Source organism: Ursus maritimus, unplaced genomic scaffold (assembly GCF_017311325.1).
Source record: "Ursus maritimus isolate PB19 unplaced genomic scaffold, ASM1731132v1 scaffold_23, whole genome shotgun sequence".
Lineage (NCBI taxonomy): Eukaryota > Metazoa > Chordata > Mammalia > Carnivora > Ursidae > Ursus > Ursus maritimus.
The window spans coordinates 15,595,902-15,620,898 of record NW_024424786.1 but is presented as its reverse complement, the minus strand read 5'-3'; positions in this window follow the sequence as shown (position 1 = coordinate 15,620,898).

Here is a 24,997-nt window from a genome sequence, read left to right as displayed (position 1 = left end):
GACAGATTATATCATATTAATCTTTTCTCCTAGACTTTAATGTTCGGTGCTTTACAGATACTTTCATAGAAGATGAGAGAAAAGAAGTTATGTTACCATGAACTAAAAACACATATGAAGCTACAAAATAAAAATTATGACACAAATCTGAGTGGGCATTTACATCTGCAAGCTTGAAAATCAAGTGAGAGAAATGAACTCTAAATGGTAATAGAAAAGGTGAAGTAAGTGTGGCAAAAAAGCTCAAAAGGGTAAAGGATCAAGAGATAAAATCAGGGACGCCTGGGTGGCACAGCGGTTAAGCGTCTGCCTTCGGCTCAGGGCGTGATCCCGGCATTATGGGATCGAGCCCCACATCAGGCTCCTCCGCTATGAGCCTGCTTCTTCCTCTCCCACTCCCCTGCTTGTGTTCCCTCTCTCGCTGGCTGTCTCTCTGTCGAATAAATAAATAAAATCTTTAAAAAAAAAAAAAAGATAAAATCAACAGGCAGAAAAGTATGGCATTCTAATTCTTTAAGTTTCTGAGGTGAACATTTGTGCAACTCAAATGACAAATGCACACTAATTCCATGAGGATATTCACTTTCTACACTTTACAGTCATTTCTGACGCTTTCAGTATTTAAGTTTTTATAATCAATTTCAGTTAGACATGACACTTTCATGTTCATTGTGTTTGGTTTCTACACCAGAGCTAGAACTATCAGCTAGCAGGGACTTACACCAGGCTCAATTCACTCAAATTGCCTGTCTGGTCTCTGTAGACATTTTGTGTTTATCACTCTTGCTCTAAAGAAGGGTTTTCCAATATTTTCCATGCCACGGCATACATGGAAAAGGATAGTAAGTTAATTAGTGTAACCACTGAACTAATGGAAGAAGTCAGTAAGAGACTACCCCCAGACCTGCAGTTGCCCCAGGCCCTGCCCTACTGGCCCCCAGAGCTAAGGGGAACCTTTCAGTAGACCTATAATCAATTGGGGCTAACAGTGGGACAGGCCACTCCAGCTGGGAAGCTTTGCTCTCAGCTCTCCCTGTAGAGAAACGGACAGAGCAGGTTTTATAGATTTGTTTATTCCACAAATATTTAAGATAGTTATCCTTCTAGCCACTGAGATGCAACAGGACAGAGTCCCTGCTCCCCGGAATACAGGCTGAAAGCGGCAAAGTGACCCGGTCAAGTCTGTAAGACTCAGGGGGCTAGGGCTAGAATCTGTACCACCTGACTCAACTCACAGTTTTTGCCAGAGAAAGAAATGCTCAAAGGTCTATACTATATAATTATATTTGAAATTCCTTGGTGAAGAAAGTGACTGCCAAGTTTTCTAACTTACAAGTTTGTCAATTTGCGTGTGTTAATTTGGAATGTGAGAAAATTTGTCTTGTCTTAAAGTTTGCACTTGAAACTTTTCTAAATTAGTGGGGCACTTTAAAAGAGAGGGAAACAAAGATTGCTGAGGTCAGTACAACTCTGATATAGGCTTATCTTTTTTTCTGGGGGGATTTCAATATCTACCAACACCTTTCAGTGTGGAGGACACTGCTGTGCACAGTGAGCTGGTAGAAGAGGGAGATGATAGACTGTCACCAGCATTAACCAGGTGACAGAGGATCCTGCTATCACTAAGATGAAACAAGCTTGGCAGAAAGCATATTTAAACTGTTTAAGAAAATAAAATTTTAATGTACAATTGCTAACTACAGAGGCATTTTCAGTTTTCATTAAAGCTATTCCCCGAGGATCTCTACTTAGGAACACTTTGTTAATGATTTATTCGAATTACTGTATATACTTGGAAATAATAATCTTCTGCATTTATTTATTCAAAAATTCAATCATTTTCCTAAATTTTATAATGAGAGGTGAAGAATAATCAATTATCAAATTTTTTATGTGTTGAAGGACTTTTTGTATATTTGTATTGGGTCCATGCAGACACCTGTCCATCTAAAATTAATAACAGAGAGACAAATACAACTATTCTCACAGACTGTGGATTAGCTAATTCATATTATTTCTGTTACTTTTTTTCTTTAAATGGTAGCAAGTAATATGCTAGAGAGGGTAAAAGACAGGATTGAAATGTGACTCCAAAGCCCTCGAGCATTCCAGACGTTGCAAAACTTTGGAATTTACCCAAAAACATCATTTTTCAACTTGCTTTTCAAATATTTAATTGCTATTTTAGCATAAGTATGTTATCTTTAGCTTCCAGTGTTTAGATTGGAATATAATGTGTTATAAATACCTCTAAAAGCTAAGCATTTGGATTAGATAATGATTCATGTAACTTTACCAACAGGGCATATTTTAGGTTGGATGCTAAATTAAATTGTTCAACTGCACAGAAGAATGGAACATGAGCCCTGTGAAAAATCCACAATGACAAAGGTTGTTAAAGGATGGTCATCTAGGTTTTGAATGTAGTCTTAAAAATAGGGCCCATCTGTTTTGGGCAGTAAAGGGCTGTTAACTGCAAGGAGAACAGGAATGGTTAGTTTTTGAGTATCTGCCATGAAACAAGACATGGTGTAAGGACTGCACTAATGCACCTGAAATTATATTGCACATCTCAAATCACCCAGAGAACCTGGAAACAATGCTGGTTAGGATTCAGAAGACCTGAGGAATATGAGACAACTTGAATTGGGTTGAAGTTGGCCTGTGCACACTCACGGCTTTTTTCAATAAGCTCCTATGTAGGGCTTGTGCTCCTCAGACCACACTGAGCAGCAAGGTTCTCCACAATATGTGATAACACCTTCATTTCACACGAGTAGATGTCAGCTCAGAAGCTGTAGTGCCTCAGCTAACATCTCTCAACTCTGTATAATATTCAAATTCATAAGTAGGATGATAAGAAAATACTGGCTGTTTCTACTATCCAGCTAATGCCCCCATTCCTAGAAGTCAGTGAGCTAAAAACAAAAATGTGATGAGGAAATTCCTCCAAGGGGTTTTTAAATACAGTAAAGAAGAGATGGAAAGGCTTCTCATATCATCTCAATTAATTTGTGCTTTCCCCTTTGCTCTTATGAAAACCTCTCCTGCTTCTAACATGGTTGCTTCTTTTGACTTGTATCATTTAAGAAAAAAAAAACAACTTGAGAAAATGATGTGACGAAAAAATTATATCATTCTAAAACCATTTACAAAAAGCATGGAGAATGTGAGCTATACTTAACATGACTTAATTTTCCCTGACCCCACGGCAGAGCGCAGGAGGGTGAAGTAATTGCTTTGTTTCCTACCTACATAGATGCTCAGTAACTTAGAGGGTTGTCAAGGTAACAATAACTTTGGTTAGTATCAAATAATTAAGAACAACAACAACAACAAAAAACCCTGAAATTTCATTTTCTGTGTTACCATGTCATTTGGAATAATAGTAATACAGGCCTTCTCCTTCCTTTCTCATCTTCTGACTGGTTTTTCCTCCATCACTGCATTTAATTATTTGTTTTTCAGGAAAGGACATTATAAACAAGAAACATCCAGAATCATTTAACCTGTGTAGGCAACAGGTAGGGAATAGGTCCAAGAAAGACAAAATTTTACCTGTAAAAGTGCTTCAATAAATAAACAAATTGCTTGGCTGAGAAGTGGGGATAGCAAGATAGCATGAGAAATAAAAGGGAAAAATCTAAGAGCTGGCTGCTAAATTTTAGGCTCCAGAGGAGGCACATAATGAGGAAGTGAAATTCCAGATAACTAAGAGCCAACTACTTCACTGTTCCTTGTAATATGCAGCAAGCAATAAGATGCTACAAAATAAAGTCAGGGCAATAAGCATAATTCCTTAAATGGGTGAAGTATGATGTTTTTGAGATTTGGTTTGGTTTAGTTTGGATTTCATATTTATAGCTCCCAAACATCCCTTATGGCATATCATTTAGTTCTCGGAAATAAAATTCTGTCACAAAGAAGAAATACAGGGAATTTCCTAACAAGTTAATACTAGAGTTATTAAAAGAGTATGCTACTCTTTACTCCATTAAAAATTAATAATTTTATAATAGAAAACTTATGGAACACAAATAGAAATACTCAATCTAGATTTCCAAAACAAATACTTCTATTGATATTTTTCCATTTGTTTTCTTTCTTAGCACTTTAACAGTTAAGATCTATTATTTGAATAATGTTGAAACTTGATTTCCACTTAAAAGTACAGTAAAATAGTTTTTACAATAAAACTCTTCTTAAACATGCCTCATGGCAATTGTATGTGTTTATACTAATTATTTAACCATTTCCTTACTACTGGATTGTTACATCATTTAAAAAATGTGTTTATTTTATTTTAAGGAAACACTGCATGGAACATCTTTGTGTTAAAAACATTCTCTCAAATTGGGGGGGGGGTGTATATATTTCCATAAGCAGAATTACTGAGCCAAGGAAAGCATACATTTACATTCTTAATAGGAGTTATTTTTTTCCAAAATAATTTGGCATTTTTTATCGCATGAGTTTTGATTAAATGCATAACTGTGTATAGTCAAGTCTTTTTTAACAAACAAATATTGAGGCAGTTGAAGATAGCAGTGAGGAGTACCAGATTTGCATGTGAATTCAAGAACATATGAATAGTAAATTTTTAACCTTTCTTTCAGACCTTGCCACATATGAGGTGTGACAAGAATCCATGAATCTAGGATCCATAACTATTGCAATAAAGTCTATTAATTCTATTTTATAGAGGAAAAATATAAAAGTCAAGAGAAAAAGGTTAAAGAAGTGGTAAAATCTGCCTCCCAGGTCGGTGCTATTTCTAATAACTAGTTCTTCTGGCTTATGCATACAAACTTCAAATGTTGATTTTCTGATTTAACCTTCTATAAAATATTTTGAAACACATGCTTTATGTGATTTAGCATTTAAGCTCACTAAGCTTTGATGAGATAAATAGTGCTTTCCTCTTGGGAAACACAATGTCATGATGTCATTACCTACTCAATGTATTTTTTTTCTCCTCTTTCTGGAATCATGTCATGCACATTCAATTCTCTAAATCCTATAATAGATGCTTTTTTTTCCCCTCATGTGTGCTCTACTTCTACCTTTTATCATAAAAGCCTGTTTGTTCACCTTCTGACAGCTCTCCACAGCTCATCACCCTGCCCACTGCAGCTAAACCATACAATTGTATGAATTTCAATATATAGAAAAAGATGAAAGATGGAAAAAAAGAATAGATAATAGATCTATGATAAGTCAAAGAAATAACAAAAAGGGTCAAATTACCTGAAGTTCAAACTAAAAGACATCAAAGAGGGAAAGCCAAGTACTAAAATAAGAGATAATAGAAGATGATGAGGGGAAAAATCATAATAAAAGGGAGATGATAGTTTGTAACTGGGAAGAGAAATTGTAAAGAACTAGAAATAAATGGGTAAGAGAGAATTAAAGGTATAATAATGAGAACTGAAAAATAATAGTGGATGTAGTGAGGGATAAACCTGTCATATTATCCTGGGAGGATGGGAATAGACACTACTGTTTCTGTGGGAAGTTTCCAAAGCCTTGGTCTGAGCTGTTACATTCAGATGTGGAGCAAGTCTTAGGGATAAAAAGTAAAGTGAGATAACATAAAAATGGGGTAATTATAATGGTGGCAAGCCAGTCTTAGGATTTAAAACGGTAGAACTATAAGACAAATATTTAGGCTGCTTTTTCAATGGGGGGAAAAAAAAGCAAAGCACTGTACTTACAAATCTATATGTCTTTCAATTCATCTTATAAAAACTAGATGTTCTGGATCACAAATATATTTTTTTTCTGAATACGTGTCGTGTGTGCAGGTGTATATAACTTTCTCTCCAAACAGCTTTATTAGAACTATGTGTCCTAAGGTTTTTGTTCACATCTGCCTCCTTCACCATTCCCCAATGCCACCACTCTTCTGCACTGTTATTTAAGAATTTCATTTTGACTTAATCTGATTGATCATTTGACTACACAGCTTTTACAGTACAATTATACCTATAAAGTTACCAAAATACATACATCAAGCAATAACATAGATGTAGTTGATCCTTTATAAATCCTAGAGGTATACAAGGAATTGCTTTTGCTTTATTCAAATACATTTTGTTTTGTTTTTTAAATAAAATGACTTTCAAATGTACCATTATATTATGCAGCTTGGAGCTTATGTGACCCATGCTGCGAAACTAATCCTGTTGGAATGGGATGACTGCATTTGAACAAGACACCAATGCAAGATTTGAGAAGTATTGAACACTGCCCAGAATAAAATATATTCTTTGCTACAGTATAAAATACACATTGGGATGAATGAATGAATGAATGAATGAATATTTTTACTCATACCAAATCTGGACTCAGTCTACGATAAAGATTATTAATACCCCCTAATTCCTGAATTTCAGGAAAATTTCTGAGTGTGACACACAAGTCGTTAAAATAGTTGACATAAGAAATATACCCATCTACATGTTCTTATCTAAAAATCTGAATACAGTTTACAATGCAAGTCCTCATTCATTAAAGCATTAATGCATGAGCATGTGATATATGTGGCATTACATCTAGCTACTGAATTAATATTATTCATCGAGTAATAATTTTAATTTCATTAACTAAGATGTCTGGTAAGATTGATTTGATCACCTATAAATAAAACATAAAATGTCAAACATGGTTGAGCTCAGCAAGTCTTAAAAAAAAATCACATCTGATCTTAAACTCATGTTGGTCCATAGACACAACTAGTTAATACCCACATCAGTATAAATAACCCAGAAAACCACCCAAAGATTGACAGAACAGAGATTCTCCACAGCTAAATATGGAGAAGAGGCCATACTGAAGAGGGTTGGAAGGGCAGAGGCCCAATCTAGACCTAAAGGAACCATGGAACTGTCTGTGAGACAGAGGAGGAATGTGTGGGTTCAGAGAGGGAAGAGGAGCAGATCTGCATGCCAGGCACCCCAGGCACAGGGGACCAGGAAAGAGAATCTTTGGCTTTGAAATATCATTTGGCTTTGAAAACCAAAGGGGACTAATAATCAATGGGGCTTAACACCTGGAACTTTAAAAATCAGCAGGCTTAGCTCTGGGAGAGCCAGGAGACAACACAACAAACAGTCCCACTAAGATACAGCATAGAAGCAGCAGTTTGAAAAATGCCTGAGATACACTGTGAGATTTATTGACTAACCTCAGAGCATGTGCTGGAGGAGCCGGGATCTTTGACAGACTTCTCCAAGAACAAAAGAGCTGGCAGGTACCATCCATTTTCTGCCCCCCCAGGGCAGATATAACTACAATTGCAGGAACCAGCGAAGTGCAACACTCTCCACCTAGCTTGCTAACAACACACCCCAGCCTGTGTGCTTCTATGGATCCATTCCTTCCAACCTGCAGCATGGCAGGAATTTTCCCAGACCCCTATAGTTCCCCTTCCTTGGCAGACCTACACAAATCTTGCTAAAACCCCATGCCCCACCACATATTCTCCTGCAGACTTGCTACCTCTATTTGCCTCTGGCCAGAACCCAACCAAAATGGTGTCACAAGCCTGGCAGTATGTAAGCAAGGCCAGCAGGTGCAGCACCACTCCAAAATGACTCCTACCCTGGGGAAAGGTAATAACACACACCAGTCCAACTGCAGCCTCAACAGTGGGCTGGGTGCAGACATCTGCTCTGACTATAGGCCCTACCCAAAAACCAAAAGTTTCTCAGGGGATGACACAGGGAAATCACCCCGCATTTGATGTTACTGATCTCTGGCAAACATGGCCCCAAACTAGCCCACTAACAACATAGGGATCAAACCCTTTCCATAAGAGCAAAGACAGCCATTGTAGATGACTGGACTGAAGGCAAAAGTGGCTCAACCACAACCGTAGGGTGCACGCAACACACACAGGAGACACCCCTGAAGCACCAGTTTCTGATAAACAAGAGACATTGCACTGCAGGGCACTATAGAGCCTGTTCTGCATAAGGACACTGCTTTCAAGAGCTGGAAGTGTAGATGACTTTCTCAACACATAGAAACAGACAGAGAATTAGACCAAATGAGATATCAGAGGATATATCCCAAATGAAAGAATAGGACAAAATCACAGCAAGGGAGCTAAACAAAATGGATATAAGTAATATGCCTAATAGCAAATTTAAAGTAATGGTCATAAAGATACTCACTGGATTTGAGAAAAAAAAGTGGAGGATCTCAATGAGACCCTTAAGAGATAGAAAATATAAAAAAGAACCACTCAGAGATGAAGAACTCAATAACTAAAACTAAAAATGCACTAGAGAGAAAATACTGGGTTAAAGGAAGCAGAAGAATGGATCAGCTACCTAGAGGACAGAGTAATCAAGCTGAACAGGAGAGAAAAACATAAAAAATGAAAACAAACTAAGGGAACTCAGTAACACCATCAAGCATAATAATATTCTCATTATAGGGATCTCAAGAGGAGAGAGAAAAGGGGGCAGAGAATTTGTCTAAAAAATAAAAAATAATAGCTGAAAACTTCCCAAATCTGGAGAAGAAAACAGAAAACCAGATCCAGGAGGTACAGAGAATCCCAAACAAAATCAACCCAAGGAGGTCTACAGTAAGACATGTGGTAATTAAAATGGCAAAATGTAGTGATAAGAAATAATTTTAAGTTACATAGAAGGGAAACCCCATAAGGGTATTAGCTAATTTTCAGCACAAACTTTGCAGGCCAGAAGAAAGTGGCATGATATATTCAAAATGCTTAAAGAAAAAAACAACCAAAAACCAAGAATACTCTATCCAGCAAAGCTATCATTCAGAATAGAAGGAGAGATAAAGAGTTTCCCAGAAAAACAGAAGTTAAAGGAATTTATGACCACTAAACCAGCCCTACAAGAAATGTTAAAAGGGACTTGAGTGGAAAGGAAATATTGTAAGCAGGAGTAAGAAAAGTAAGAAGCAAAAAGTAAAATTAAATATATCTATAAAAATCAGTGAATGGATTCACAAAATAAAAGGATATAAAGTAGGATACCATATACCTAATATGTGAGAGGGAGAGGAGTAAAAATTTAGTGCTTTTAGAAGGGTTCAAACTTAAACGACCAACAGTACAGACTGATATGTACCAGATGTTATATATAAGTCTAATGGTAACCAAAACAAACAAACAAAACAAAACAAAACAAAAAAACCCACTGGTAATAGATATTCAAAAAATAAAGAAAATAGGGGTGCCTGGGTGGCACAGCGGTTAAGCGTCTGCCTTCGGCTCAGGGCGTGATCCCGGTGTTGTGGGATCGAGCCCCACATCAGGTTCCTCCGCTATGAGCCTGCTTCTTCCTCTCCCACTCCCCCTGCTTGTGTTCTCTCTCTCGCTGGCTGTCTCTATCTCTGTCGAATAAATAAATAAATCTTAAAAAAAAAAAAAAAGAATGAAAGAAAATCCATGAATACCACTAAAGAAAGCCAGAAAAATGTGAGAGAACAAGAGAAGAAAGTAACAGAGAACCATAAAAACAACCACAAAACAAGAAAATGGCAATAAGAACATACCTATCAATAATTACTTTGCACATAAATGGACTAAATGCTCCAATCAAAAGACATGGGGTGACAGAATGGATAAAAAAAGCAAGAACCATCTATATGCTGCCTACAAGAGTAATATATATCAGACCTAAAGACACATGCATATTAAAAGTGAAGGGATGGAAAATTTATCATACAAATGGAAGTGAATAGAAAGCTGGGGTAGCAATACCTATACTGGACAAAATGGACTTTAGAACAAAGGCTGTAATAAGAGACAAAGAAGGACACTGCACAATCATAAAGAAAAAATATTAGATATAAAAATTGTAAATATTTATGCAACTAACATGGGAGCACCCAAAACATAAAGCACATATTAAAAACATAAAAATCAACAGTAATTCAATGATAGTAGGGGACTTTAACACTCCTATTACATCAATGCATAGATCATCCAAAAAGAAAATTAACAAGGAAACAGTGGCTTTGAATGACACATTGGACCAGAAGGATGTAGCGGATATATACAGAATATTTTATCCTAAAACAGGATACACATTCTTTTCAAGTGCACATGGCACATTCTCCAGAGTAGATCATCTTAGACCACAAAACAAGTCTCAACTAATATAAAAGGACTGAAGGCATACCATGCCTCTTTTCTGACCTCAACATTATGAAACTAGTAATCAACCAAAAGAAAAAGTCTGGAAAGAACACAAATACCTGGAGGTTAACTAACAGTCTACTAAACAATGAAAGAGTCAACCAAGAAATTGAAGAGGAAATAAAAAATACACAGAGACAAATAAAAATGAAAACACAATGGTTCCCAAATCTTTGGGATGAAACAGAAGCTGTTTTAAGACAGAAGTTTATAGCAATTCAGGCCTACCTCAAGAAGAAAAATATCAAATAAACAACCTAAAGTTATACTGAAAGGACCTAAGAAAAACAAAACCCACAACCAGTAGAAGGAAGGAAATAATAATGATTAGAGCGGAAATAAATGGAACAAAACTACAAAACATAAACAAAAAACAAAAACACAATAAAACAGATCAATGAAAACTGGTTGAGAAGATCAACAAAATTGATAAACCTTTAGCTAGAAAAAAAAAATTCAAAATCGTAAATGAAGAGAAATAACAAACACCACAGAAATACAAAGAATTATAAGAGAATATTATGAAAAATTATATGCCAACAGATTGAACCTAAAAGAAACAGAAAATTCCTAGAAACATATAACTTCCAATATTCGACCAGGAAGAAAATTTGAACACATCAATTACCTTCAATGAAATTGAATCAGTAATCAAAAAATTCCCAACTAAGAAAAGTCCAGGACCAGATGGCTTCACAGGTGAATTCTACCAAATATTTAAAGGTTTAATACCTATTCTTCTCAAACTTTTCCAAAAAATAGAAGAAGAAAAGCTTCCAAATTCACTCTAGTAGTCCAGAATTACTCTGATAGTAATACCAGATAATACCAGATAAAGATACTACCTAAAAAATGAACTATTGCAGGCCAGGATCTCCAATGAGCATAGATGCAAAAATCCTCAACAAAATATTAGAGGGAACATACCTCAACTTAATAAGGCCTTATCTGAAAAACCCACAACATCATACTCAACAACCAAGAGCTTTTCCCCTACGGTCAGCAATAAGACAAGGATGTCCACTCTTATAACAATTATTCAACATAGTACTAGAAATCTTAGCCACAGGATTCAGACAAGAATGAATGAATGAATGAATGAATGAATGAAAAATAAATGGCATCCAAATCAGTAAGAAAGAAGTAAAACTTTTACTATTTGCAGATGGCATGATACTATATAAAGGAAAATCCAAAGCCTTCACGAAAATACTACTAGAACTGATAAAAGGATTAGGTAGGGTGGCAGGATAGAAAAACAATATACAGAAATTTGTTTCATTTCTGTACACTAATAATGTAGCAGAAAGAAAAATTAAGAAAACAGTACCATTTACAATTACACCTAAAAGAGTAATATAAGTAGGGATAAACTTAACCAAGGAGGTGAAAAACTTGTTATTCTGAAATCTGTAAAACACTGATACAAGAAATTGAAGATGACACAAACAAAATGGAGAGATATCCCATGCTCATGGGTTGGAAAAACAAATATCGTTACAATGTCCATACTACCCAAAGCAATCTACAGATTTAATGTAATCCTTATCAAAATACCAACAAACATTTGTCACAGGCCTAGAAAGAAATAATCTTAAAATTTGTATGGAACCATGAGAGACCCTGAATAGCCAAAGCAATCTTGAAAAAGAAGAAAAAAACTGGAGGTATCACAATCCCAGATTTTAAGATTTACTATGGATCTGTAGTAATCAGACATTATGGTACTGATACAAAAATAGACTCATAGATCAATAGAACAGAATAGAGAGCTCAGAAATATACTCTTGAATATATAGTCAATTAATCTTCGACAAAGGAGATGAGAATATACATGGGAAAAGACGGTCTCTTGAAAAAAATGGTCTTGGAAAAACTGGACAGCTACATGTAAGAATGAAACCGGACGACTTCCTTACACCATACACACAAATAAATTCAAAATGGATTAAAAACCTAAATGTGAGTCTTGAAACCATAGAAATCCTGGAAGACAGCACAGGCAATAATTTCTCTGGCATTGGTCGTACCATTTTTTCTAGACAGGTCTTCTGAGGCAAAGAAAACAAAAGCAAAAATAAACTATTGGGACTATATCAGAATAAAAGACTCTTACACAGCAAAGGAAATAATCAACAAAACTACTGAATGGGAGAAGACATATGTGACATATGTGATAAAGGATCAGTACCCAAAATTTATAAAGCTCAACACCAAAAACAACAAATAATCCAATTTAAAAAGGGCGGATGCCATGAATAGACATTTCTCCAAAGAAGACATACAGATGGCCAACAGACACGTGAAAAGATGCTCAACATCACTCATCACCACAGAAATGCAAATCAAAACCACAATGAGATATCACTTCACACCTGTCAGGATTGCTAAAATCAAAAACACAAGAAATGACAAATGTTGGCAGGAATGTGGAGAAAAAGGAACCCTCACGCACTGTTGGTATGAATGCAAAGTGGGTGCAGCCACTCGGGAAAAGAGTATGGAGATTCCTCAAAAACTTAAAAGTAGAAATTCCCTATAAACCAGTAATTATACTACTAGGTGTTTACCCTAAAAATACAAAAACACTAATTCAAAGGGACATATGCACCCTTATATTTATTGCAGCATTATTTACAATAGTCAGATTATGGAAGCAGCCCAAGTGTCCATCAACTGAAGAATGGATAAAGAAGAGGTGATTTATCTATATCATCTATATCTATACACACACAACAGAATATTATTTAGCCATAAAAATGAAATCTTACCATTTACAACAACATGGATACATCTAGAGGGTATAATACTAAATGAAATGTCAAAGAAAGACAAATACCGTATGATTTAACTCATGTGGAACTTAAGAAACAAAACAGAGAAAAAGAGACAAACCAGAAAACAGACCTTAACTATAAAGAACTGATGGTTATAAGAGGGGAGGTGGGTGGGAGATGGGTGAATTAGATGAAGCAGATTAAGAGTACACTTATGATGACCACGGAGTGATGTAGAGAATTATTGAATCACTATATGGTACACCTGAAACCAATATAACACTATATGTTAACTACACTGGAATTATTTTTTTTTAATTTCATATTTATATTTGCAGGAGCAAGATAGTTTACCCACTAACACTAGTATCATTGAATATTATCTTTAAATGCTCAAAGATAATAATGTAAGATGTAAATATTGGAAATGAAGTAGTAAATTCTTTATTAAAAATTTTAGCTGATTCCCTATTGGAAAAAATTAAAGATTCAGTAAAATAGCTTGCTACAATATACATGAATCATGCAAAAATTGGTAGTTTTAATTAATAATACTCATTTTAAAATCACAGTATAGGGGTGCCTGAGTGGCTCAGTCGTTAAGCATCGGCCTTTAGCTCAGGGCATGATCCCGGCATTCTGGGATCAAGCCCCACATCAGGCTCCTCTGCTGACAGCCTGCTTCTTCCTCTCCCACTCCCCCTGCTTGTGTTCCCTCTCTCACTGGCTGTCTCTCTCTCTGTCAAATAAATAAATAAAATCTTAAAATAAATAAACAAATAAAATCACAGTATTATGAAGTATATATGGGAATTGAAAATATGATAAAAATGGCATTATAAATAAATGAGTACAAAATTAACTCCTAAAGATGAATATCTGGAAAAATAAAGCTGTATTCTTGCACCACTTTTTCTCTTTTCATATATTTAATTTGAAATTAAATATATAATTAAATATATTTAAACATATAATTAGTAAAATGATATTAGTAAATATATACTTAGTAAAATGATATTTTTAAAAAATTTCAAGCTGTGGAGACTTTTCTAAACATGAAATTAAGTACCCAAAAGCACAAAGGAAAAGGCAAGAGATTTGACAGCATGAATATTAAAAACCAGACTAAATAAAAGGACTTTATTTAGCCAAAAATATCAGAATTAGGGTTAAACTCACATAACAAATTGTTGGGAGTGAGGGTAAAAAGATGAAATATAGGGATAGATGATATAACAACTATAGATATATACAGGTGTGTGTGTGTGTGTGTGTATGCATAGTTAATTAGAGACCTTAATAGGCACATATCCAAAGAGAAACACATGTTTTAAACAAACTCTCTGAGAAGAAATTTGAATGCCCAATAAAAATTTTTATATATTTATTTATTTTTATTTATTTATGTAGAGAGAGAGACAGACAGAGAGAAAGAGCAGGAGAGAAGGGCAGAGGGAAAGGGAGCGAGAATCCCAAGCCGACCGTATGCTGGATGGAGAGCCCAATGCAGGGCTCAATCTCATGACCTGGAGATCATGGACCTGGGCTGAAATCAAGAGCCAGAGGCTTAATTGACTGAGCCACCCAAGCACCCCCCAAATAAACTTTTTAAAATAAGAATCAAAATCACTGTTATTTCACTCAAACAAAAATAATTAAATCTATTTACTGGTAATGACTATATTAATTTTAGTAACTACAATGTTGGAGAAATAAGCATTTTCATATCTTATTGGTGAGAATGTATCAATTAGTAAAATATACCTGGATAACAGTTTCCTAATATGTATCAAAATCTGGATCCAGAATTTTTTACTTCTAAAGAATTATCCCTAAAATATTAATATATAAGAATGCATCACAAGTATGTCTATTATTTATAAAACAAAACTTGGATGCAAGCTAAAGGTTCATCCACAAAAGAAGAGCCTAACATAGTACATATTAACAACATCCTATGAAGACATTTAAAAAAATGAATGATGCATATCTATGTTCATTTACATAGAGAAAAAAGTCAAAATGTGAGTGAATAAAACATTTCATGGCAACATTTATAATACTGTTTTGTAGACAGATACCTAGAAAGATCTCTAAAATATGTTTTACGTTTTACACTGAGTGGTAGAGTTTGAGACATTTTGAAACCTCTTATACTTTGAATTTATACATGTATGAACACAAAATCTCTTTTTGTTTTGGAAATAATAAATGGGAAAATAAATAATAAAATAATAAAACACAATAATAGCGTCCATACTTTGCATGATAGTCAAGAAGGTAGATGTTGGAGGGGCAAGTTTTAGAAAGAGACAGAGGAAAATTTATACTTAAAATTTCAATATGTTTACTATTCAAAGATGAATTTAACTTAGAGAATGGTAACACTACTTCCAAGGAAGAAGAAACTAACACCTTGAATCGATAAGAAAAAGAATGCTGAAATAAAGTTTTTCAGTTAAACACAAAACTGTTTGTCTACAGCCCAATAAAACCATAAACTTTGGGATTATCTTTTCTGCTGGAAAGAATTTACCTGCATCTCTGTCACACAAAAGTAACTTGTAATCTCTTAATCTTTTATAATATAACATTACGGAGCCTGGGTCCCGGTCATTAGAATACGGTATGTTAAAGCTACCTCTCTCTGGAGCATCATATGTTTCTAAGACAGGTTTGTTAGACAACGGTATCACAGGAAGTAGTCTTTCTAGATAATTTTACTCAACGGTATAGAAATGATGAAATAATCGTGAGGTGAAGATAGTCCCTCACCCCCACCTTTTTTCTTACCCTTTCTTCCTGTTTTTAAATTTTTGCCTTAAACTATTTAAATATTCACCTAAAATATTTTATTATATAGTACAATTTTGTGTGTTAGGAACCTGGGAAGAGCTTAGCTGGGTAATTTTTTTTTTTTTTCTGTTTCATGTGGCATTAACTGTGCTTATTTGATGGTACTCAGCTGGTAGCTGGGCTACTGTGGAGGGTTCAAGATAACTGTATTCAGAATTATGCCTGCCTGGGTTAGCTGGATCTTCCTTTCTCTCCGCATGTGTCCTTTCCATGAGCTCTCTCTAGCAGGGGGTGTGAGGGTCGAATTAGTAATATGGCAGCTCGGGTCTCCCAGAGACCAAGATGGAAGTTGATTGTCCTCTAAGCCTGGCACATGTGCCATACTCTATAGGGCAAAGCAGTTACAGGCCAGTGTAATTTGAAGGGAGAAAAATAGACCCTATCTCTCCATGGAAGGAATATCAAAGAATTTGCATCCATCTTTTAGTTACCACAATATGGTAAATATTAATCATTATATTAACAAGATAAGCTATAGCCTATAGACTCCAAATAAATTATTTCAATAACTGTGAAACAATTCAGTCCCTGAGTATTAGAGATGGTTCTTTTGTCCCAAAGCAAACCCAGTGACTAAAAAGTTATTCAAGTGTTCTAATTTCTCAAATACCATCTTTCATGGAATATCATTTTGGAAATTATAGTTTTAAATTTCTGTGTAACATTTAAAATGTGTTTGATTTTTTTTAATGTTTTTTCCTCTTATAAAAAGAGAGGGAGGGGCACCTGGGTGACTCAGTCCTTAAGTGTCTGCCTTCAGCTCAGGGCGTGATTCCACAGTCCTGGGATCGAGCCCCACATCAGGCTACTCTGCTGGGAGCCTGCTTCTTCCTCTCCCACTCCCCCTGCCTGTGTTCCCTCTCTCACTGGCTGTCTGTCAAATAAATAAAATCTTAAAAAAAAAAAAAGAGGGAATTGTTCAGGCCATGTATTTATAATTAAGGATTACAATGTGTACTAATATTTAATTATTTTCTCCAATTCTCAGTTTGCCAGTTCTATGTTGTTGGGGTTAATGTAGAGCATGAAATCAGCCATAATACCTGGCTCGCTAAAATGTAACACAGAGGCTGCTGAAGGCAAGGGAAGGTTTCGGAGAAGGGCTTAGGCCTTTGGAAGGCTGAGGCCTGCCTGACCACTCTGCCATTGGAATGCCATGGGGAGTTGCCTTCCTCGAAGCTTTCTTAGCCCAACTGCCACCCTGTGATCTAAGAGATATATGCATTGTGGCTTGGGCTGTGTTTAGCGGAACTCATAGAACATGTAGGTTAGCATATTGTATCTTTCCCGTAAATAGATCTTCCTAGCTCAAGACCCCTTGTCACACATCACGTGCTTGAGAAACAGTGATAAGGATTTGTGATTATCCTGAAGGACCAATAAAAGCAGGAGCAAAGAAGAGCAAAGGGTCTTCATCTCTGAGCACTGACTCCCTTGCCTTCTCCTCTTTTTCACAGCAAAGTTTGGAGTCATCTTTCATCTGTTGGTACAGGGATTGCTGGCCATTCCTGGCACTGTGTGAAAATTATACTTAGGGTTTGCAATGCCTGGAAAAGCACTCTGTTCTGGTGCACGTTTGTTTTCAAAGTTACACCAATCTGGTATTTAACTTCCAGAGTTTACTTATACAAAATTTTGCTCAGAACTGCCATTACTGCATTCTTCATAATGTTTATCAGGAACCTCAGCATGGGTATAAAATACGCTATCAAACACAGAGATGATCTGGCCTTGTTCTGGGGTTCAGAAGAACTGGGAGTTATACAGATGAAGTGTCCTGGCCACACTAGAATACCATCACACTCAGGTGGGAGGAATATGTGGCCGAAGTCTTGCATCTCTCTTTCTGAGACTTCATGTGTAGGACAGTAAGAAATATAAGCACACAGGGGGAGGTCAGAATGACAATAGGCAGGATGAATAGTAATAATAATACCTGGTACCAATGATACCATTTCATATATATTAGGGTTCTCATAGGAGACCTTTAGAAGAACTTGGACCTCACAGAGTAAGAGGTTAATTTCCTTAACTTTACAGATGAGGAAATGTGAAGTGTAGATGGTCTGGACCAAGGAAGATAATTTTCCTCTAATCCAAGACCCTCCTGCCAGTTGTTGGTAGACATGATGACTCACAAACGGTGGGTGCCCTAAAGCAGATAGGGCATAAAGACACATTATGTCATTATAAGCCACGTGAGTGAGAAAGGCACACTTGGACATCCCAAGGGGCAAAAAGAAAAGATGCCCTTTGGGATGTCCAAGTGTACCTTTGTACCCAGTATGTGATAGGTGTCTCCTTCCAGAGAAAAAGTCAATACGCATTTTAGAAACAGAAGTGGCTACCAGAGCTAAATCAATGAGAGCTAAACAAGAATATAGATTTGTGAAGTCAGGAATCTTTCCAAATTAAGAAAATAAAGATAAATGTCCCTCTGAGGGCCATACTGTATATGTAAGAAGACTTATAAAGATGGAAAAGATATTTTCCATTCTGGGTAAGACTCCTAAGAGAATGTAGTCAGATATCAAAGTTTAATTTTCATTTTTTATGATCTAGTTTTATTTTTCCAACCCATGTAGTTACCATTTCTGGTGCTCTTAATTGCTTTGTGCTGGTCCATATTTCCATATGGCATCATTTTCCTTCTGCTTGAATTACTTCCTTTAATATCTCTTATAATATGTGTCTTGTGGAAATTAATTCTTTCAGCTTTTGTGTGGCTGAAAAAGTCTTTATTTTGAAATATATTTTCAAGAGGTACAGAATTCTAGCTTTAAGTATTTGAAAGATGTTGTTCTACTGTCGTCTTGTTTGGAATTTCTGCCAAAAATACTGTTTTCTTCTTTTGTTCCTCTCTGTGTAACATCTTTTATCTCTAGCTGCTTTTATGATTTTCTCTTTATTATTGGTTTTGAACAATTTTATCATAGTCTATTACTGAGGGTGTCCAGAGAAACAGAACCAATAGGACGTATATAAATTGGTATTTATTATGAGAAACTGGCTCAGGTGATTATAGAGAGGGATAAGTCTTAAGATCTGCATCGTGATTGAGCAAGCTAGAGACCCAGGAGAGCCAATGGTTCCTGTCCAAAGGCCAGTGGGGACCCAGGAAGAGCCAATGTTTCAATCTGAGTTCAAAGGTAGGGAAAAAAATGTTCTAATTAGAGGCAGTCAGGAAGGAAGAATTCACTCTTATTTGGGAGTCGAATCAGTCTTTTTCATTCCATTCAGGACTTTGACTGATTAAATAAGACCCACCTACATTAGGGAGGACGAATATGCTTTCCCCAACCTATAATTTAAATATTAATCTCACCCAGGAAACCTGGGTGCCAGTCAGCTAAGCATCTAACTGTTGGTTTCAGTTCAGATTGAGATCTCAGGTTTGTGAGATTAAGCCCCGCATTGGGCTCCATGCTTGGCACAGAGTCTGCTTGAGATTCTCTCCCCCTCTTCTTCTGCCCCTCCCACTCATGTGCTTTCTCTAAAATAAATAAATCTTTTTAAAAATGTTAATTTCACCCAAAAATACCCTTCTAAAACCATGTAAAATAATGTATGACCAAATATCTGGGAACACCATGGTCTAGTTGACACATAAAAATTAAACATCACAATATATATTGGTGTAGTTTTCTTCATGTTTCTCGTGCTTAAGGTTCATTAAATATCTTGCATCTCTGGGTTTATAGCTTTCATAGCATTTGGAACATTTTTGGCCATTTTTCCTCAAATGTTTTTTGTGCCCACTTCTTCAGACTCCAATTAAATGTATAATAGTCTACTTTTGAAGTTGGTCCATAGCTTACTGATGCTTTTTTCATTTATAATTTTTTTTCTCTGTGTTTCATTCTGGATATTTTCTATTGGTATGTCTCTGTACTTACTAATCTTTTATTCTGCAATGCCTATGCCATTAATCCCATTTAGCATTTTTTTATCTCATACAATGGCCTTTACATTTCTAGAAGTTTGATTGGGTCATTTTTATATCTTCCATGTGTCTGGTTTTTTTTTTTATTTATGGAAAATAGTTCTAATAACTGTTTAATATCTTTCTGCTTATTCTAACATTCAACTCAGATTTGAGATAGTTTTGGTATTTTTTCACATTACAATTCATATTTTCTTGCATACCTGTGAATCTTTGATTGGATGCTAGACATTTTTGAGTTCTACCTTGTTCAATGCTAGACATTCCTACAAACAATTTTGATCTTTTTTCTGGGATGCTTGGTCCTTTTGAATTTTTAAGATTATGCAGGATCTAAGCAGCATTTAATATTCTCCGCTACTAAGGCAAGATCCCTCTGGGAGTTTCTTCAATGGTCAAGACACTATTCCCAGACTTGTGTGAATGCTGAGAACTCTTCATCTGCTTTTTTCCCTGGGATTGGGTAGTTTCCTCACAAATATGCACTGATAAATATGTTCAAGTAAAGCCTCCTGTGTTTCTGAGGTTCTCTACTTCTCTCCATAGTACTCCATCCTAAGAATTTTAACTTTACAGATACTCAAATCAATTAGCTCAGCTTAAGAATCTTAAAGATTCTCCTCCTAAACTACTTCTCATTGTGCTTTGGCCTAGAAGCAATTTCTGGACAGTAACCTGGAGCAATTACCTCATTTCTTTCCCACCCAGGGTGTGTGTGGGAGGAGTTCATTCTCTTTTGTTGACTGACCTCCAGTGTCTTATAAATCACTGTTTTATATTTTGTTTCTGTCTCTCTCTCTTTCTCTGTGTGTATGTGTGTGTGTGAGAGAGAGAGAGGGAAGGGGATGGAAGATAGGTAAATCCAATTCTATTACTCTGTTTTGCCTGGAAGCAGAACTAATCTGTAAAATAAATAAATTAATTAATTAAATAAAAATAAATAGATGATCTGTTAAAAGGGATGGTCGTTAGGATTTTTGCAGGATTTTTCGGTTTGTATTGTTTTTAATAAAATAAAGCATCACATGCTTGAAGTTTCCCCCAAAAGGACTTTATGGTTATTTTGCTATGATAATGGGATTAAAAATGAGGGGATATTCCAGAAAATAATATATGCAGGAAAAAAAAAAAGGCTTGGCTTAGGCAAGCTTCAGGGAAATTATACACTTTATGAGTCAGGCTTAAACCAGGGCACAATAACTTTTTATCCTTTTTGCTAATACACACCATCAAATTAGTAGAATATGTTAAAACGCTGAGAGCCAGACAAGCCTTACCTTTCTATTATATCCCAACCCCATAAGGTATTAGCGGCACACAAAAGGAAGATGCCCGATCGATCTTGCAAATATAGAAAGGAAGATGGTGGTCAGTTACTATTATACCAGTAGACTCTTTCTGCACAGTATTTATATCACACTTGTGTCATATAAATGCAGTAGGATTATGCAGATGCTTTAAGGTTTATTTCCTAAAAGTTTGAATAAGTACCCCCCCTCCTCTTCTACTCAACAGAACTTTTGAGGGAAGTTGTAAAGAGGGAAAGTTGGGTCATGTATTTAAGATGCAGAATAAGTGCCAAAAACAGTAGTAGAGACAAGGGAAAAACAAAACAAAACAAACATACAGAAACTTGCTCGTGCAACATCTCAGTCTTGGCATTTATGCAACAATATCAGTATAACTGAATATAGTATACAAACGCAAAGTAAACAATTTTTGTTTGTACTTGTCTGTAAAAGCAAAAGGAGCTCTCATTAAAAATATAGGAAGCTTTTGAATTCACTGAATTATCCTGAGAACCTAGAATAAAGGAGAAGGCTTTTTATCAGTTGACAGAGTAAAAGTAAAAGGTATCTTAGGCAATGCCTTGATATGGACATTAAGACCATATGTAAAAGCCCAGTGGAGTCACTTATGCCGTTAACTGAGTTTGGGTTCATCTCACTTATTTAGGAGTAAGTTGTACCAAATCAACTGGACCAGCCAGCTTTCCTTTTCTTTCCTTCTTTCTCAGAGCAACATTAAGAATGAAGGTTAGCAAGTCGTTTACTTGTTTGAAACATTCGTCAACCCACGATCTAGGTTTTAGAGCAACACAGATTGAGTTTAATTTAATTTAATCAATGCTGAGCTTCATGTCATAAATACAATAGCATATATCATTTTGAGTATGTGCTATGGAACGTTTGTGTTCTCCAAAAATTCTTATGTTGAAGCCCTAATCCCCAAATGTGATAATTTGGGGTACTTGGAAAGTAATTAGCTCATAAGGACCCCACCTTCATAAATGAGATTAGTGCCTTATAAAAAGCGACCTAAAGAGATGACCGCTCTTTCCACCATGGGACAATACAGTAAGAAGGTAGCCATGTACAAACCAGGAAAAGGGCTTTCGCCAGACACCAAATCTTCTGGCACCTTTAACTTGCACTCTCCCATCTCCAGAACTGTGAAAAGCAAGTATTTGTTGTGTAAGCCACTCAGTCAATGGAAATTTATTATGGCCTTCCAAGATAACTAAGACAATGTATGTGTAAATATGTGTGTGTGTGTGTGTGTGTGTGTGTGTGTGTGTGTGTTATGTGTGACAAGACTGGTTACATAATTTTTGAGGCCCAGTGAAAAATGGAAACGCAGACTCCTTGTTTAAAAAGCATTAAGAATTTTAAGACAGCAACAGCAGAGCATTAACCAAGCATGGGACCCTTTGAGGCTACATAGATTGCATGCCCCCGAATTCAAGGCTGGTGCAAAACAATTGATGTGGCAAACAAAGACAAAATAAAAAATTAAATTTTCTTACTGCCTACAGACCATTGACAAGACATTGAAACAGGCAGAGTGATGTTCCTCTAAGAACTCAGCTGCCTTGATGTTAATACTCTGCTAAGGGCAAAAGGCAATCTTAGCTTAACATAATCCCTCCAGGATCCTGTAAGTCTTCTTTAACATATAAAAATTCCTTTGGCAACTTCCTTCATCTCTACCTCCCCAAGATACATGTTAACAATCATCCTCCAAACATACGGCCCACTGATATACATGAAGGGTCTCATGACTAGGGTTTTCCTAGACAGTAGTAAATGACCTTTTCCTAACAATGGCCAACCCCCACAAGGTCCTGGCAACCTTGCTTCCAAAATTCCTGAGAGATTTACACTATCCCTAACCCCCTCCCAATTTGAAAGTATATAAGCAGTCACCTGTCACAACCTCAGTGCAGCTCTTTCTGCCCACAAGTCCTGTCTGCATGCTTTAATAAGAGAATGTTTTTGCACCAAAGAGGTCTCAAGAATTCTTTCTTGACCATCAGTTCTGAACCCCATTTCTCTATCAAAAATGATCATGACCAAGGCAATAAGAGTAAATAAGATCACCTATACTGAAACAAATATATGCTAAAATACATCTACCTGAATTATATGATAATGCTCCTAACCCCTTTCCCCCCCAAATTCAGAAAGACAATATTCTACTAATCTTCTCATTACTAATCTTATTAACACATTAGTTGGGGGGGGAATATAAAAAATTAATACCAATAAAATGATGGAAAAATGATTCATAATATGGGGGAAATGGTACTGGATTATCTTTTTTTTTTCCTTTTTGAGCAATGGCTTGAGATTAAATTGTAATAAAAGAAGCAAAACAAGTGAAATTTAAAGGACATTCAGGATTATGTAATTACTTCTGTAGCTGATGAAATGTAAATGCTTAAAGCTTACAAAGTAATTACAAGGCAATTATTGAGAGAAGGGCTGTTTTGTTCACTCTTATTTCAGGTACTATGGAAAAAAAGTTCCTGTGTCAAAACGTTAACTTTGAATAAGTTAATCACCATTCTTAAAGTTAAAATAAATGTTTTGGTGTCTTGCCCAAAATAAAAGAAAGAAATTCTTTTTGATTTCTTAGTTGGGAAATAAACCATTTCCATGGTGAAATAGGACAAATAAATATAATATCAGCAATGCAAGTAGGTAAATCTTTGTTTCTTGAGGCTAACTCTCTTTTTTTTTTTAAGATTTATTTATTTATTCGACAGATAGAGACAGCCAGCGAGAGAGGGAACACAAGCAGGGGGGGTGGGAGAGGAAGAAGCAGGCTTATAGAGGAAGAGCCTGATGTGGGGCTCGATCCCGTAACACCGGGATCACGCCCTGAGCCGAAGGCAGACACTTAACCACTGTGCTTCCCAGGCACCCCTCTTGAGGCTAATTCTTAAGTGAATGCCTGTTTCATTACCTAGAGAAGTTTAATGAAGAATAATATCTGAACCTGTTGAAGATTCCACTAGAAGTTGGACAACTAATCACTTCAAATTGTTTGTGATCAAATTAATTATATAATAATCCTAATCTCTGAAATTATGTTATGATGCTTATTATTTTTATCCCAATATTATTAAAATTAATACGGTTTGGGAATGTTATCATGATTCTCCACATATAACTAGTTACATTAGAAGTTTTTAAACTACTAAGATTTACACTTCTCTCCCTCAATTGTATATGCTATGTCTAAAGGATTAGGGTTATTTTGGCTTATTGCTATGACAAGCCACCCAGTATGTGTTCATTTTTTTATGATAATAGCAGGTAATTGAGAAGGATTTTACTTTTCTTTATGAACATACAATCTTTCACAGTCTCTAATTGGCTTTAATTCACAAAGCATGGAACTTTGGGGCCTTTATGGACTTAAACAAATTCATTATTGACTACTTGGGAGATGTATAACCTTATAGAAGAAACGATCAGTCTCTGTATCCATTCTAATACCAACCTCATAAAATGTTTATGAAATTAATGATGTATCTTTTTCCCCACCTTTTTTTTATTATGTTCATGTATCTTTTTTCAAAAAATTCTTATAGGACCTATCCTATGGACAAACTAGTTAACTACAGCCTAACCTGCTGGAGTATTATCAGAGTCTAACTGACCAGGGGAAAGGGACATATTCAACTCCAGTTGGTTCTATCATTTCACGTGGGAGAAGGGAAATATCCAACCAACTACAGCCCACTCTACCAATCCCATCCCACCTAAGGGGGTGAAAAACAAAGGAGAAGCACTTATGAAGTTCACAGTTTAGAGGCATGGGCTCACTTAAATTCTGAGACCTAATTGGGGCTGGAGAATGCTTTCCCTACCCCCACACCTCACAACCATATTACTAAAGGCTTATTTACATCACTACGTTATGTACAGCTATCAAAAAAAATTACAAGGT